Below are 12,992 nucleotides of genomic sequence, written 5' to 3' on the forward strand. Positions count from 1 at the left end.
ACTGAGTATATCTGAAGGCTAAATCTGATGCCGGCCTAAAACGAAAGGCACCTTTTTGCATCCCGCCAAAGTGCTCACTTCCTTACTCCCTAAGCATCCTTCTGTGATGCTTAATGTGTCTGTTTGCATGCACGTCTAAGGTGTAAAGGTAGAGTTCTAATGCAAACCAGCATTACTGCCACCATCAAATCATTTCTCATTTTCAGATTAGATTAATGGAGGCGGATATTGAACGGCTCTTTTTGGCCTGGTATTGTCTTAAAGTGAAATGGCTCATTCCCAAAGTACTGTAATGCATATTTTCAGCTTATCAGTCCAGGTTTTTATTAACTGGAGATGAGACAGATGGAAAGACCTGTGCGAGAGCTCTGGGCTCTATGTGGTGTTTAACATGCCTGTCCTATAGCACTGTTGCTGAGGCAGCAGGGTCCAGGTGCACAAATATCTTCCCAGTCACACACCATCAGCTAGCTGTTTCCATTTGTCCCAAGTGGCAAGCACCATGACTTTATACTGAAATCACTTGAGAGCTCCTCTAGGCGCAATTCTTCTCAAGACCAGTAAGTTGATTTAAAAAAAAAAAAAAACGTCCTGATATTTCTCTACAAAAACAATGTTAAAAGTGTGAGCCACTGGAAGAGGTATAGCCAAGACATAAAGGATTTAAAAGCCGAAAGAATTATATTTTATTTGAAGTTCTGTCATTGAGTCACCACTCCACGCTGTTTTACAAAAGAGAAACAAGAAAGAAACGGACCTGGTGAAACTGCTGTGCAAATTTAAAAAAGTTTCCTTCCCCTTAATCTGACTAGAAACACGTGCATACGATGATCGGAATTTGTGGACGAGGAATAACATTTTCGGTTTGTAGTCTTGGGTTCCAGTGACAATCACATTTGAATAGGCTTTATTGTTTGCAAATAAATATTCAGTGTTTTTTGTTTGTCTGATTTAGATTTTTATTATCTTTTTGTCTTTTTATTATCTCTTTTATTTGCGTTTTTATTGTCTCTTTTTTTTAACGTATATGGATTTATAAACCATAACTGGCAGAGGAAAAGTAAATCTTGGCTTGAATATTCCCTGGCTACACTGGAAGTCCAGAAAATTTGCTCTTTTCTGCCAGTCACAAGACTTTTTCCCACTCAGTTTCCACCCATATGGCCTAGAAAACGGGATTCAAAACAGAATATTTCATGCTTTTGCTATAATTCTGGTATGGTAGTCATTTTGAATATTTTTAGTTTTCTGTTAGTCACTATTTAATTAGTCAGTCTCCTCATTGTATACACTCACTTGAAACTTAATTAGGTAGAAATGACATGTTCGAATTCCCTCTGAACAACCTTAATTCCTTATAGTGTAGATTCAAGAGGCTACTGGAAACAAAGGTACTCTATTGCAGCAGTCTGCAGCCTTTTTTGCGCCACGGACCGGTTTACTGTCAGACAGTATTTTCACGGACCGGCCTTTAAGGTGTCGCGGATAAATACAACAAAATAAAATGATACGAACAAGACAAAGTGTGGCATTATGTAAATATAATAATCAACGCAAATTCACTGTGTAATTGTGTAACTTTATTAGCAGCGTCCTCCTGAAATGCGCCAACAACATTGAGAGTAGCATCCTCCTCTCTGCCCCTTAATGCTCTCTGGTCGCTAGGGTAACGCATAAATATTTCTTTCAAAATAAGACAAACGACAACACGGGAAAAGACCCAGGGAAACCGAATTAACGATAAAAATCCTGAAAACCATAAATTTCACACCCGAGCCTCAACTCTCGCGGCACTAAACGGCTCACCGGTCCGTGGCCCGGGGCTTGGGGACCGCTGCTCTATTGGATTGAGATCTGACCGCGGAGGTCATTTGAGTACATTGTCACGTTCAAGAAACCACTTTGAGATGAGTTTGTCATGCTTTGTTACATGGCATGTTCCTGTCAGAAGCAGCCTTCAAAAGATGGCTGCATTATAGTCATGAGTGGGACATAAAAATCTCTCAAGAATTTAGCCTGAACCATTGATACAAGGCTGGCTCGGTCCATCTTTTCATGTAGCCAATGAAATTGTAGCCTTAGTTACCTGTTCTTAGCTCTTCTGCTGCTTCAGAGTTTGGCATGTTGTGCTCTTCTGTGTGCCTTGATTGTAATGAGGGGTTACTTCAATTACTGTTATCTTTCCTTTTTGCAATTTTGCACCCATAACTTTGTTGTGACAGTATTCTATTCTATTGTCTTCTATTCTAGTGAGATCATGATTTAAACATAAAGAGCTGTTAATATGTATGTTTTGAGTACACCGGTGGATTTACCAACTAGTAAGCCTTATGTACTGAGAGAAATGTAGGGAGACCTCTCACACGTCTTTTACGCTGTGGCCCAATTTCACAGGTGATCAGATATGTTCCTCTGGCCTTCTCTCCCAACTGTTTTCAATTTGTTGATGCAGCTATCTTTCAACTTTGGCCCACCTTGCAATTTGTTCCCTTGGCCTCAATCTCTCTTTTTGCCTAGCCTGTTGGATTTATTTATTTATGTAGGCCATTTATTTATCTGTGTGGCATTGTTAGATAGAGCCCCCCCCCCCCTTTTTTTTTTTTTTTCTTTTTTAACAGGGCAGGGAATTTCCACACGACACCGTTGCAAGTCTTGTGAGGGTCACTGCACACAGAGGAATGATAATTGGAAGGGAAGAGGGAAGTCTCCGCTGGGCTTTCTGTCTAAGGTTGTTCCCTGCACCATGCTAGTTGCCAGGGTGACAACTAGACTCCCATAATAATGCATCATCTGGCCCAAAAGGGAGAGTGATGGCGAGCAGAGATAGCGTAGTAGCAGATTTATTCTTATTTTAATCATTGTGTTTGCTGCTTATTATGGCAAAAAAGCAGAGTGCTTGCATAAGTTATCAGAGTTCACGGCATAGAACTAACACTGCATTAATAATACACAACACTGGCTGTCTGATGAAGACAGGAGAAAACTTTCATGCTAACCATCTGCGCATATAACCTTTTCCTTGTTTACATGCGCAGAATGTTTTATTACTAAGGCGGCTTTAAAGGTAACACCTGACTGACCCTTTCCTTCCACAGTTTGCAAAATCTTTTTATAGGTATCTGAAGGTGTATTGGAACAACTAGTGGAAACATAGGTTTAAGAAGTGGTTTTAGAAAGCTAAATTCATCCTGTGAAACCTGTCAACTCATTGTCTGTCACAACTAACATGAGCTTTTTGAACCACAGCCCTGAACTTTTCTAGGTGCTGCATGTGAGAGCATAAATGTCAACTCACTGTGATCGGACATCAAGTGGTCTTTAACCTGCCAGCTCCCAATTACAAAGTCCAATTGAGCCCGTGTGAGAATAGAGCAGATAATTGTGCTGTGAATTCAAAGCGAGCCAGTGAATATACCCTGCCCTCTGCACGCTCTGCCCAGGCAGCATCATTCCCTAAACCAAACAGAACAATTCCAGGAGCGAGAACATGAGCCGATGCAGACTATTTCCTGCTCTCAAAAAGGGACGCTGCAGACAATATCTGATGTCCTATCTTGATTCTGATGTCCTATCTTGATTCTCCTGACATTGACTGAATCGATGCCCAAGTTCACACACGAACCCTTGATTATGCTAGTATAGCATGCGTCTTTGCTTATGTTTCACTTTACTTAACATTAACCCTCAGCTGAAAAACACTGAAAAACAACGATCCCCTGTTTGTTTTATATGTCTTATTGTTGCTGGCATGTATGCTGAAAAACATATGCAAAAGCTCTTCATTAAGGAGGAGCCCAGTTCTGAGCTGAAAAGCCGCCATAAAGACAAGATCTAGCAGCATGTCAGCACCCAGCAGCCATACATTATGCATCGTATTGTGAAGTATGCATGGCTGCTTGGGCCAATACTTGCACAGATTGTGATGCATCAGCAACACTGCTTTCTGCTCTAACTCTTGTCCATCAACAACTGCTATTCATAGAGCCCATTAATGATTTATTGAATAACAAATTGTGCGTAATGGGACCCTTATCTGCAATCCTGCTGCTGTTATTTTTGTCTCTTCAAAGATGCTTCCCCCCCCCCCCATTTAATTTTCAACATTTGAACCAAGAACTAAATTGAATTTAACAATTGTAAATGGATTAATTATGTTTTTTTCCCAGGGAAATAAAGGGTGTAGGAGGAAAACTGACCTCTCTGATCTCTTTGAACTTACCCTTGCCTTTGCGCAGTAATGAACACGGACACACTGGGATGCTATTAAGCATGACTCTCGCTTCTTTTGCAAACACTCAGTTTGATGCTGTTGATGTATTTTCTAAAGATGACCTGGTGTTTTAAAGAACCAGAGGGGAATGAGGGCTTCTGGTTTTAATAATGGCAGGCAGATTAAACCTTTTATTTCTTTCATTCTTAGATTAATCCATAAAAGCGCATGGGCTGTGATGCGGTATTGTGTGTGCAATGGGGAAAAGCAATATCATTTATATTATATTTAATTGGTCCCCCGAGGGCATTTGATGATGTGAAAAAACCCAGAGTCTAATACATTACTAAGCCAGACAAATTTTGGAGCTATTGGAAATAAGTTTTTCCCCTGTTATTTTTTTTTAAATGAAAACATACACAGTCTTCAATTTATCCTTAACATCCACTTGGAAGAAACTGACACTACAGCGTCAGTGAGTGTGAGACAGTCACATCTCCAGATTTTGACCTGAGGCAGCTAACTTTACACTGCGGATGCAAATCAGCTTTTCTCAGCAGATGTTCTCCTCTCTCGGGGGGTCAGGGGAAAGAAGTCTGTGATAGTCCACTTTTGGGGAAAAGGTCAAATCTTGACACACTGGCATTGCCATCCTTTGCTCTGTATAATTAGAAAATCTTGTCAGTGGGATTCCAAGCTGTTGTTTTTCTTTTTGTTAGTTTTTTTTTTGTTACTATCTTTGTTATTTTGTGTGAAGTGTAATTATCATTGAATAGGCAGCACGGTGGTTAGCACTGTTGTCGCACAGCAAGAAGGTCCTGAGTTCAGTTCCACCATCAGGGTTTTTCTGTGTGGAGTTTGCATGTTCTCCCATGTTTGCGTGGGTTCTCTCCAGGTACTCCGGCTTCCTCCCACAGTCCAACGACATGCAGTTAGTGGGCAAAGGTTAACTGATCAATCTAAATTGCCCATAGGTGTGAATGGTTGTCTGTCTCTGTGTGTTAGCCCTGCGACAGACTTGCGACCTGTTCAGGGTGTAGCCCGCCTCTCGCCCTGTGACAGCTGTGATAGGCTCCAGCCACCCTGAAAAAGGATAAGCGAAAGCGAATGGATGGATGGATGGATGGATAGATTTCCTTGAGCTGTTACAATAAATATGCTAGATTACAAATACTACATATATGTTATATCCCCCAAGAACCTGACCGATATATTGGTATATATTATCAACAGGTATTAACAATTCGAAATATCAGTTGTGGCAAATAACTTAAATTTATTGTCCAAAATTGAAAATGTAAAAAAATAAAGAAGTGACAGAGAAACACCTTGTTATGAGTGTTGAATCGTTAATCCATGAGAGGGCACTTTGCAACTTTCCAACAACAACCAGAATAACAACACGTTCTCACTCTCAAAGCGTAACATTTTAAGCTAGGTATATACTATATGTGTATATATATATATATATATATATTAGGGGTGCAACGATATTCGTATCGATATTGAACCGTTCGATACAGTGCTTTCGGTTCGGTATGCATATGTATCGAACAATACAACATTTGTAATTTATTTTATCAATTTTCCTTCTGACGATGCTGTCTGTGTTGAGCGCTCAGTGCATCTGTGTTCGACTACTCCGCCTAGGCTGCACTGTCGAGCGCAGATCCACTGAGCGCTCAACACAGACAGCATAGTCAGAAGGAAGAGCGCAGGGCAAGCTAGCGAGACAGAAGTTAAGCTCTCCTTGCAACAGGCAAATTGAACCTCATTCAGATCTGGCGTTTGGAATTATTTTGGTTTTCATGTGACGTATGACCCTGAAGGTAAGCGAGTCATGGACTAAAGTAAAACAGTATGTTGGATGTGCCATGCAATGCTCAATTACATGGGTGGGAGCTAGTGTGTTAGCGCAGTTAGCTCGTTAACGTGTTGGCCGTCTAGCCCCATGCACGGAGGGATCGGCGGTAGCTCGTTAACGGAGATTTGCCGTGTTGTGGCGTTAAGGTCATTTCAACGAGATTAACCTGAAAGCACTAGTGGGAACACAACGAATATGACTGCACATTTACGCCGACATCATCCTAGTGCAAAGACAAGTGGAAGCAGACAAAACAAAGCAAGCATGCTACTAACTTTAGCCGAGTCATTTAGACAGCTGTTAGCACATGATTCTCCTTATGCTGCTGAGAATATAGCCCAGAAGAAGCGGATAGTATAGCTTTTATTTTGGAAAGAGCCATTTCTCTGTAATAAACTCTCTTTTCCAAAGATGAGTGATTCCTCAATCAGATACAGGGCTTGCAATATCGCTAGCCCGACGTCCCGGAGCTAGCGATTTTTTTCAGTCGGGCTACCAAAATCTATCTCTTCCCTGCCCGTCGGGCTATGTTAGGAAAAATATATGTCAATGCTTTTGCATTCTTTCAGAAATGTAGCTGGGTAATTATGTCATTGGCATCGGTGAGCCACTGTCAATATGTGACATATTGAAGTCGCGTTTGAATTTGCGCTTGTTTTTTTGCTTTCACTTTGCAATCTTGCGAACTGTGTATAGAGAGCGACAGCACTGATCTGTGAGTGATGATAATTTGTGCACCAATTCCTCTGACATCGTCTTATTAATCGTTAGCTTACTATGCAAACATGACAAGTGAAATCTCCCGCAGCTTAAACATGTGAGAGGTTGATCGCGCAGAGAATCGCTGAGCTTATGTGAGTGAGTGTGTAAAAGCATTTCAGTTCTGCTGAGCCAAATAAGACAGGTCGGGGTGAAGAAGTGACAGCCAAAGAAAAGCTTACCACAAAACGGAGAAGTTATGACAAATCAGACTATAAGGCAAAAAGAAAGTGCAGCTTTATGGTTTCATGGACAAAAGAATTTCTGTGGCTGCAATATGACGAGCTAAATAACCAGGGCTGCACATAAGTGGTCCGCAGGTGCGCATTCGCTGTCAAAATAAAAAACACGCACAAGGGTTAGGGTTAAATTTAAAAACTGTACTTTTGAGTTAAAATATATATTTATAATTTTAATAAATGACAAATAAAAAATGCATGAACATTTTTTTGTATCGAAAAAATATCGAACCGTGACACCAAAGTATCGAACCGAACCGAACCGTGAATTTTGTGTATCGTTGCACCCCCAATATATATATACAATGTTCTTCCGCTACACCCCCCCCCCCCCCCCCCCCCCCAATTTTTGCACATGTCGAGGAGCGTGTCAGGCTACATTTCACTGTGTGTTATACTTGTATAACTATGCATGTGACAAATAATAAAGAACCTAGAACCTAGGTGACAAATCGTTGATATATTACGCTTCCGGGCACCCAACACGTCCCTATATTCAGCAAATCTTGGTAAAGATTTGCTGAATGAAAATCCTATATTGGTCAGGCTTTATAGCCCACACACTAGTGCTTTTTATTGTATATTTGTTATCAATATTTGTTATCAATATTTCAACATAGCAGGCCAAGATAATGTCACATAAAGGATAAAATTGTTGTACTATATACCAAACATACTTTGAACAGTTAACATGTGGGTTATCTTGGCTTAATTTTGCCTGTAATTTGTAGGAAAAATAAGTTGGTATAATGTGGTCAGATTTGCACCCCAAATTGGTGGATAACCTAGAACACAACTGTAACTGGCACAACAGCTGAGAAACAAAATGAATTAAACCCAACTTTTGATGAAATGCTTTTCAGCAAGATTAAAACTCCAAATGCAAATTGCTTTTAAACTGTGTGTAGTTCAGTGAAATATTTTCAGCCTCAGAGTAAAAGAGTGTGACTGCTTGAGGTTAAAGTAGTTCATTGGGAACTCATGCTTGCTGAAATCCCCAGGTTATGGAACACTGTCATGTGATTAATTAAAAAGCTTCAGGAAAAATGGCCCCAGTTCACAGCAGGACTGTTCCAAGGTGCCTGGAAAATATGCAGGAGGACCAAAAATCCACAAATAGACTATCAAACTGTGTGTCACCAGGAATGAACATGGAGCCCTTATTAAGACATCGTGCATCTGAATGTGTGCAGGAAAGTCTAAGTCTATGTGCTTAGCATAAAACCATCCTTGCTACTGGTTTAGTCTGCAGGAGCTGGCACCAACCGTGTTGGCTTTCAGATAATAGGACAGCATCCAAATTCCCCGTCAGCTTACTGAGACACGTACAAAAGATTTTTACAGCTCACACTTTAAAATGTGTGCTAAAGTGTGATCATATCTGGAGCAGCTTTATCCAAGTTCTTTTACAGTATACAGTAGGGCTGTGCGATATGACCAAAATCTCATATCCCGATATAAGAATTCTATCGTCCCGATAACGATATAGATCACAAAAATTTAACATTTTCTGTAAATTCTGTGAATCTCGGGCAGCTCGACTTGCGTGAAGTGTTTCCAGCTGCGCGTCCTTTACCCGGAGTAGAGTGTTTTAACCGATGCATGAAACTATATATTTTTAGACATAAGTTGTAACGGCCGCCGCTTACTTTGTATTTATTACACGGTGTGCTGCGGGGAAAAGCCTGTTCTAAGTTTGAGTCTAAGGTAAATTTTCTAGCACCTGGCGGCTCTTTTTTACTTCTCATCCGTAAATAATCTGCTCTTTCACGTGATTTAGTTTATTTTGAAAAGTCTCAACAGGATCTTGAGCTTTATTGTGAAAGGTTTATGTGGAACATAAACAAGCGGACACGCGAAGGCGTTACCGTCGCTGTCGCTAACGACAACGCATAAAAACAGGCGCTTGTCCGTCTGTAGTGTGGTTATATTAAATATAAGAGAAAGAGAGAACTTTAAGAAATTAATATAGCCACTGCAGTGACCATCAAAACGATGAAAAAATATTGCCGTAAACAGTTTATTTTGCGACACCACGAAACAAACGATAGCGTAAAATGAAACGATAGACGTTTTTATATTTTATATATATGTCGTTATATCGAACAGCCCTAAATCGGACCATGTTTCGGTGAACAAACCAATAATAACACACAATAACACAAAGACTCATTTACAAACACCAATACCTCACCATGAAGATCAGCGGAACCCACACTTTTGAAAATTAAATGCTGTGCTGTGTATTAATGTGTAAAAGTCTGCAGTACTTCAAAGCACACATTCTATTTATTGGTAAAAAACAGACACACTGCAGAAAAGGCAATCTCAAGCCCAAGCCATTAACCTTTAATGGCACTTTAGCACCAAACAAAAGCTATATACGTCACATCGCTCACTCAATACCAATTTTGTATTGGTGCTGCCATTGTCCTCCTGGCCTGGAAAAAAAAATCAATAATTGGGGACTGCAATACACTGTATTTACCCAGCATGCCGCCCAAAAAAAGAAAACAGATCCAAAAATGCATTTTATTTATGTACACCGTGTAAAAAAAACAAACAAAGCATGCCCCCTTTCGTTTCTAAGGGTTGACATATGACAAATGTCATGTCCTTAGCATACATTAAAATGTGAGTGAACAAATATGGTTTGTTTGGAAGGGTTGCCAGGAGATGGCCTCTTCTCTTTAAATGAACATGGCAGCATGGCTTAGGTTTGCACATTTGACTAACCACAAGGCATCTGGAACAGCACTTTGGAGAGAAAGACCAAAGAGGAGATGTTTGGCCATAATGCAGAGTGCCACATTTGGCAAGAACCAAACACAGCATCTCAGCTCAAACACCTCATCCCAACTGTCAAACAGAGTGGTGGAGGGATGATTTGGCTTGTTTGCAGCCACAGGACCTGGGTGCCTTGCAGTCATTGAGTTGACCATGAACTTGTCTGTATACCAAAAGTGTTCTCGAGCCAAACCTGAGGCCATCTGTCCAACAATCCAATCCGCAAGAGTTAAGGCTCGGGTGTGTGAAATTGATGGTTTTCAAGTTTTTATCTTTTTTTTTTTTATCGTTTTTATCGTTAACTTGGTTTTCCTGGGTCTTTTTCCGTGTGTTATGAATAAATCTTCATTATTTTTGGTACCGTTACTGGTTTTATTTTGTTGTATTCATCTGCAAACCCGTCGGTCCATAATAATATTTTCATAAACCAGTCCGTGGTGCAAAAAAGGTTGGGGACTGCTGCTATAGAAGACTACAAAAAATGCCCTGTTGGGTTAATGGGCTCACTCACTCATTTTGGTCCATGTTGAATGAAATATTATTTAATGTGCTCATCCACCTTTAATGCCATCAGTGCACGTGACACTCCATTTTTGGAGCACTTGCATGACTTGCAAAATAATTTTCCCCGTTTTTTTTTTTGGGGGGGGGGGACTTGTGAAAATGTCTTTACTTGCATAAAAGCGTCAGATAAACAAAAGATAATAAAATAAAACTATTAGTTCTATTAACGGACATGCTGATGTCACAGAGTCTTTGAAATCAGAAATTGTGAGCACATTGCAAGAGTTGTATATAAGACTATAGCCATTTCGATTATGTTGCCTGTGCTATTTAGACAGTTTTATGTAACTGCTATGACTTAGACCATTGATAATTAATGCGTTATATGAGGTAAGACAAACAAATGGAAAGTAATGACATGTGTTTGAATTGAGTCAGCATCTTAATTTTCAGCATTACTTGCATTTTGGTTTGTTTGGACGCCCTTTTGTGTCTTTTGGGACTCGATGTGCTTTTAATACTGCTTACTCCTAGAATGTGGTGTTTAGCCGCATCTTAATGTAATAGCTTTGTGCTTTTCTCAATGGGGCACTTGGAGATTACGTAAAAAGCCTAGCCTCAGAGGTTCCTCCTGGCTGCAATCCACTGCCACCTTGATCTGCTTCCAAAACTGTAAGAATTATTCATTATCTGTCATCGTTTGTTTGCAGCATTTTCAGTTCTAGAAAATTATGGACGCTAGTTTGAGATTCAGTAAATTTGGTAACAGGTTAAGCATTGTCATTATGTATACATTTAAAAAATAATAATGAGACAGCTGCACTGGATGAAATACTCCTTCATTAGAATGAGCTTTATCAGTGTAGGTGATTCTGAATCAGGTCTGTGATCTCCTGAGGAAATCTCCATCATGGCCAGATGTGCTTCGGTGTTTACACTGTTTAGCAAGTTTGACGAGCTTAGAGGAACACAAATGCAATGTTAATGCAGATTTCCCTAGTGTGAAGTTCTCATCTAGAATATGAATTTCTGAAAATTTGACCAGTTTGTTTCTGAATAATGTGCATCTGAAATGATTGAATTTCCATTTTTGTTTCACAGTGGTGCTATTTGTATTTTCTCCTTGTGCTTGTTTGGTTTTGGAAGAAGTTTCTGTGCTTAAAAGTTGAGATTGTAGTTAATTGGCAACTCCAAACCCATCCTGGTGTCCTTCCTAGGGCACGAATTATTGCTGTTTTGTCACAGCCAGTGGCATTTCAACAATTTCCCATGTGAGATCAATCAAATCTATCTCCTACTACTACGTTCTGGCTCTCGAGTTGGAGCGCTATCAAACATGCATCCTGCTAAGACTACGATGAATATACTATATGCTTTAAAAATATGTTGTAGGTTTCTCAAAAGCTGAAGGTCGTGTACCACTGATACTTAAAATGAAAATGTAAAAACCAATGAAATATGTGAATTTAATTTTTAAGATACTTTTATTGAGACACACAACTTGGGGATGAAGATAATACATGGCAAGCTTTGTGTAGGTCACCCTGTTGAGATTTTTCACAGTGCTTGATGTTCTTGATCCAGTAAACAAAGGTCCCAGAATAAGACTGAGCAAAAAGAAGGTAGAATTACGACTATTCTTTTAAATACCATTTTTATGAGCCGCAGCAGTTTCTCCTAACAACAATTGTACTCGGTAGATAATGATGGCTTAAATATATACTCACCCGGGGCCCGGTAATTAAATAATTTGAGGGGGTATGCAGTGAGCTGTGATTGTGTGCCAGTAACTGTTTTGTTTCTGCTTATACATACCAGAATTATTTTCCCCTAGTTTGGCTGGTGCTGGGAGGCAAAAGTGACATTGCTCCCATTCATAGTGGTAATGGAAAGGTCCTTGCTTGACTAAGACTCCAAAAAAGCATGGCATTTGAATTGTTTTGGTTACTTGAACTTTAAGAGGGATTTGGCACGCGTGCTCATTCAATGAATAAAAATGATGCGAAGTGAGTGTATGAGTGATCATGTGACGCTGTGTTGACTTGCTCATCAGAGTTTCACAAGTGTCATTTTGATCTTCGGCATTGTTGTTTGGCATAAGCCACATGCACTGGGAATTTTCTCCACCGTGTGGATTGCAAGGTGTCAAACCCCATCCCCGAAAAAGATGGAATACCATGTGATTTGTCTTTTTAATGGTCCCACTAGGATTTCTAATTTTATTATTGTGGATAAAGGTAAGGAGTTGGGAAGTATTTAATTTTTTTTCCATAACAAGGGGCCTACACCTCACAGCATGACTACCACTGTAGTCAAAAATTGCTGTATTTCAAAATCAGCTTGCTTGTTGCGACCTTTCGTTGTGCTGTCATGACAGTTGTCTGTGACACTCAAAAGGTTGGTATAGGCATCATGGATCTAATATCAGTTCTCGGCTGCTGGGTTTGTATGTTTTCGATGTTGTAAAGCAGTGTAACTACCAGTGTTTCCTCTGCAGTGAGGACTGGGTTGCTATTATTGCTCGAATTAGCATTATTTTTTCTTAAATTGCAAGACAGCAGATCCCTGTGTGGTACTGTTTGATTGTCTCCTGGCAAACTTCCTCACCGAGGACTTCACCCCATTTTCC

General features: G+C 40.0%; 1 protein-coding gene across 5 annotated transcripts in view; it reads left to right on the forward strand.

Moving 5' to 3' along the window:
- cadm1a (cell adhesion molecule 1a) overlaps positions 1-12,992 on the forward strand; it is a 471,740-nt gene that overhangs the window by 64,019 nt on the left and 394,729 nt on the right. The window lies entirely within an intron of this gene.

The sequence above is a fragment of the Copadichromis virginalis genome, linkage group LG10, assembly GCF_057382275.1.
Source record: "Copadichromis virginalis isolate Kocher_CV1m ecotype Utaka linkage group LG10, C_Virginalis_male_GT1.1, whole genome shotgun sequence".
In the NCBI taxonomy this organism is placed as follows: domain Eukaryota; kingdom Metazoa; phylum Chordata; class Actinopteri; order Cichliformes; family Cichlidae; genus Copadichromis; species Copadichromis virginalis.